Source organism: Silene latifolia, chromosome X (genome assembly GCF_048544455.1).
Source record: "Silene latifolia isolate original U9 population chromosome X, ASM4854445v1, whole genome shotgun sequence".
Lineage (NCBI taxonomy): Eukaryota > Viridiplantae > Streptophyta > Magnoliopsida > Caryophyllales > Caryophyllaceae > Silene > Silene latifolia.
This window is the reverse complement of record NC_133537.1, coordinates 123,492,663-123,498,152: the sequence shown is the minus strand read 5'-3', so window position 1 is coordinate 123,498,152 and position 5,490 is coordinate 123,492,663. Positions and strand designations below refer to the sequence as shown.

Here is a 5,490-nt window from a genome sequence, read left to right as displayed (position 1 = left end):
AACAAAGAAAGAAGTAGACAAACCTCAAGAGGGTAGGAGCCTCCAAAGTTTACTAGTCCTCCATCATATTGTCATTGTCATCATTTTCCTCCATGGAAGTGGAATCATCTCCACTCTCATCTTCACTTCCTTGATCTTGCTCACTTTCCTCATCATCTTCATTAGCCTCTTCTTCTTCATCTACCTCTTCATCAACAACCTCATCATCAACAACCTCATCATCGACATTCTCATCTTCACCCGGTCTTTCACCCCTAGATGTGCTTGGAAAGAAAACTTCCCTATCCGCCCAACTAGGCAAAGGACATGATGGATCAAGTAGTCCTTGCCTAGCTAAATGAAGGACGGGTGGATATTGGGCCAAGTATGTATCTACTCGATCATTATAAGCTTGTTTGTGCATCTCTCTCATGAGGAGAGTCATGTAATCATTGCCCACTTCAACATCTTTGGGTTTGAACTCTTGATATTTCAATGGGTAGGGTGGTGTGACAATAGAGGAGGAGGGTTCTTTAATCTCGCCCCTTTGTTGACGAATGATGTACTCGGCGTCCTTGGAGAGTGGAAAAAGGTAGTTTGTTCGATGAGCACTTAACCGGCAAATCTTGGAAGACAAAGTGAAAGATCTAGCATCATTGGTTAGCCACCCATAGTTGGTGTCAAGAGAATTATGCTTGACCCACTTATACTTGTTAATCATGGCGTCCATGTCAATGAGATGACCCCCTTTGATCGCCAAATAGGTTTTATCCTTGTTGAAATTTGTGTCAAAGTGCTTGGCCAAGAGAGTAACTAGACCTCCATTTACAATATGAGCAGTGCCTTCCTTGCCACAATCGACATTAAGCCATCTTTCCATCAAAAGCCTTAGAGCATTGTAGGGCTTAGTGAATTCCCTTCCTACATTTAAGGCCGACTCAAGAAGAACACAATCGAGCTTGGTAAAGTGATTAATGCCTTTTCTTGCAATTATAGTATTCCCGATGACCTTGTGCAACACTCTAATGCCCGGATGGTAGACTAATAGAGCGCGACAAGCATGAAAGCTCACAAATTTCTTCCCGGAAATTGCCTCCCAAAGAGGAGCGGGGTCATACTTTTCGGGCATCTTGTGATAATATGGTTTATCACTAAGGCCTAATATCTTACTCAAAACATCAAAGGTGATGCGCCTTTTCACATTCGCAAGACGAAACTCGATGTATTCTTTAGTCTCTACCTTAGTCACTTTCAATGAACTTAAGAATTCCAAGGTAAGGGAGGGGTATGTCAATTCTCTTATGGTAAATAATTTACCCAATCCCATGGCTTCAAAGAAGCCTTTTGTTTGTTCAAGGCATCTTCACAAATGAATTTGGTGGGCAAAATGGCTTTCTTAGCATACTTGGCAAATGTATCCCTATGGGAATTGGAAATGAAAATTACCTCCGGATAGTTGGATAATTGAGCGATTTCCGTAGTTGTTGATGTTGTTGATTCCAAGGGAGGATGTTGTTGTTCTTGAACTTCCAAGTTTGCATTAGAGACCACCATAGCCATTGAAGCTTTCTTTGCTTGAAGGCTTTGTTGCCTTTTTGAAAGTGTCTTTGCCTTGAGTGCCTTTGTTGCTCCTTTTGTTCTTGCCATTGTTGATTACACCAAGAAAAGATTGAAAATCTTCAATTTCTAATTATACCCAAATCGATTTAAGATGAAAGGATTTTGCTTTGTATTTCAAAAATCGACTCAAAGGTTGAAGATTTTGGTGCTTGGATTGATTATTGTTGCAAAAGGAGTGATTAATTGTTGTTGTAAGGAAGTTTGAATTTGATTTTGTTGAATTTGGTTGAGGAAATATTGTTTTTGGTGATGGAGAGGATGAGGGTTTTGGGGGTTTATGGGTAGTGTTTGAATGAATGAATGAATTAAATCAATGTGGGAAGGTGTATTAAAACACCCGAAAAATTCAAAACAGCAGGGGAAGACGAGCGGATTCCTGTCGGGACGCTCGGATTCTGCTCAAATTGGCATCAGGAAAACTCGCCTAAAGACGAGCGTCTTTCAGTGAAGACGAGCGGATTCTGAATGTGGGACGAGCGGCTTTCCTCAAAGATGAGCGGATCCTCTTATAGGAACTTTGCTTAATCTGCACTGGCAAAAAGACGAGCGTCTTTCTACAAACACGAGCGGCCAGTTTCAGACGAGCGTCTTCTCAGCTTGGACGCTCGGATTCTCATATAGACAAAAATTTTTCATTTTGCAGCTCATTCAGACGGACGGATTCTTCCAAAGACGCTCGGATTCTTATAAGACGAGCGGATTACCCTTAAGCCGCTCGGATTCCTCCTGGTCTACCGGGATTCAGGTCCATCCGTGCACTTGCATATCCCGTGTCATTTTCATTCTTCAAATCCTGTGTTCTTCATTGTAGGGGCACTACAAAGGCATGAATAGCCTAGGCAATTGCTATCCCCACACTAAGTTAAAGCACTACACATCAATAAAATTATTAGTCCCTCCCTCACTTCTCTCAAAAATGATGAATATCTTGATCAAGGAACAAAAATCCAAAAATGACAAAAATGCAATGTAAGAATTAAAATGCAAGTTAGGGAGTTAGAAATATTTACAAATGGTGGTTTGGAGAGGACTCCACCAAACTCTCATCCTTAGTGAGATGTCATGGGGGCATGGCCAAGGTGTTGTTGATGTTACTCAACACCTTAAAGAAGTAGTCAAAAGCTTGTTCATTATCATGATAAAGATCCTCAATAGATCTTTGCACTTGTTGTCCTTCATGTTGGTCTTGATCGATGGAATTACCAATATAGGGATTGAAAATCCCTTCAAACTCATCGTCCCAAAGACCGCAAACTTTGTCTACTTGCTCATTAAAAATCTCTTGAGTTGATAGAGACAACTCTCCTCCTTTGTTGATTTGGCCAATGAGGCCATCCTCTTCACTTGTCATGGGTGAGCTTTTCAAGATCTCTTTGTTGCTATTCACTTGCTCTTTTGATGGAGCATCATCAACTTTCTTCTTTCATTGGAATTCCGACTTCTTCCTATCATCCTTCCGGCTATAATGATCAACCATAAAACATGGTTCATGCAAACGGGGAGCTCTCATGGTCTTGTCAAGATTGAAAGTTATGCTCTCATCTCCCACCTCTAGAGTGAGCTCTCCATGCTTCATATCTATCACCGCACCCGCGGTGTGCAAGAAAGGTCTACCTAGAATGATTGGAATATTGGAGTCTTATTCCATGTCAACAATGACAAAGTCCACCGGGATGAAAAATTTCCCAATTCTTACGGGAACATCTTCTCATATCCTTAATGGTGTCTTCGTCGATCTATCGGCCATTTGGAGTGTGATGTTGGTACATTTAAGCTCTCCCATCCCTAACCTTTTACTTACCGAATACGGCATAACACTCACACTAGCCCCTAGATCACATAGGGCTTTGTTGATCGTTGTGTCGCCAATGGTAAACGGTATTGAGAAGCTTCCCGGATCTTTAAGTTTCGGAGGTGAACTCCCTTGAAGGATTGCACTACTCACCTTAGTGAAGGCGATAGTCTCAAGCTTCCGGATCGACTTCTTTTTCGTAAGGATGTCCTTCATGTACTTTGCATAGGCCGGCACGTGATTGATTAATTCCGTGAAAGGAATCGAGACTTCCAAATTCTTCACAATTTCCATAAATTTTCCAAGTTGGTCATCAAATTTGGGCTTAGCTTGACGACTTGGAAAAGGAAGTCTAATCACAATGGGTTCCTTCTCCTTGGCCTTGTCTTCACTTTTCTTTGAAAATTCTTCTTTTGATGGTTCTCCATCCTTGGAGTTTTGCACAACTTCTTCTTTGTCACTAGCTTCCACAACTTCATCCTCAACTTTCTTCTTTTGTGCTTCATGCCTCGTACCACTCCTCAAGTGAATGACACTAACCGTTTCATGTCTCGGGGGATTACTTTGAGGTGGTAATTGCCCCTTTTGTTTTTGAGAACTTGAAGATGCTAGTTGAGTCAATTGGGTTTCCAACATTTTGGTGTGGGCTAGGATGTTGTTGATGGTGATTTCCTTTGCTTGACTATCCTTTTGCATTTGAGTGAAAAACTCTTGTTGATTCTTTTGCATTTGGAGGACCGCTTTTTGAACATCAAAACCTTGGTCATTTTGTTGATTGTATGGAGTTTGATTTTGGTAACCTTGGTTTTGGTTGTAAAAGGGTCTTTGATTTTGGTTTCTCATGGGAGGTGGGGTGTATGTTGGTTGAGGGTTTTGAACATTTTGGCTTTTGTATGAGAGATTTGGGTGGAATTTGGTGTTTTTATTGTAATAATTGGAATAAGGGGTACCACTCTTGTATGCTTGAAAAGCATTCACTTGTTCATTTGTTCCTCTACATTCACTTTGGTCATGTCCCAAAGTTCCACAATTCTCACATATCCCACTTGGGATTGATGAAGATGCCGTCATGGCATTAACATGATGCTTTGGTGATTTTGAGGCTTCTTCAAGTCTAGCCACAGCTTTTTCGAACTTCAAATTGATGGTATCAATATGAGCACTAAGTTGAGCACCCAATTGAGTAATAGAGTCCACTTCATGCTTTCCTCCTCTAGTAGCCTTGCGAGGTCTACTATATTGTGAATTATGGACCGCCATTTCCTCAATCTTGTTCCAAGTTTGATTATCGTCAACTTCGGTGAACATACCATTTGATCCCATGTTGAGAATGTTTCTTGCGTCTTCATAAAGACCATTCCAAAATTGTTGTAACAAGAACCACTCACTAAGTCCATGATGAGGACATGAGCGACAAATTCCCTTGAATTGCTCCCAAGCTTCATACAAGGATTCTTCATCTCTTTGCTTAAAGCCCGTAATTTGAGCTCTTAGCATGGTAGTCTTTTCCGGTGGGTAGAACTTTTTGTAGAAAGCTAGAGCCAATTTCTTCCAATAGTCATTTCCGAGAGTAGCCTTATCAAGGCCTTTCAACCATTGTTTTGCGGTGCCAATTAGAGAAAAAGGAAATAAGAACCATCAAATTTGGTCTTGAGTTACACCGGTTTGAGAAATCGCATCACAATAGTCCCAAAACGTCTCCATGTGAGAGTGAGGGTCTTCACTAGGCATCCCCCTAAATTGGCTTCTTTCGACTAATTGGATAAATGCGGATTTGGCAATGAAATTTCCGGTTAAGTGTTGTGGTGTGGGAGTACCATTGGGTAGGTTCTCCTCGGTTGGCACGGAATGTGATGAAAATTTAGGCATTGTGGGTCGATTTTGTGTTGGATTTTGTGTTGGGTTCTCCTCACCTTCTCTTGCAAAAGGGTTGACGAACTCAATAGTGTTTGGTTGAATATCTACAACCTCACCAATACCTCTCAAAGTACCTCTAGCAAGTCTTCTATTGTTTGTCAAAGTCCTTTCAATTTCGTGATCAAAGGGTAACAAGTTACCTTATGATCTTCTAGACATGCAAAATATCAAACAACTTGAAA

The 5,490-nt window shown here is 41.1% G+C and overlaps 1 non-coding gene across 1 annotated transcript; it reads left to right on the top strand.

Annotated features, from left to right (window-relative positions):
- Positions 1 to 4,781: 4,781 nt before the first annotated feature.
- LOC141625786 (small nucleolar RNA R71) lies at positions 4,782 to 4,888 on the top strand. The gene has a single exon (XR_012535541.1). It is a non-coding gene; the product is annotated as a small nucleolar RNA R71 (small nucleolar RNA).
- Positions 4,889 to 5,490: the final 602 nt, after the last annotated feature.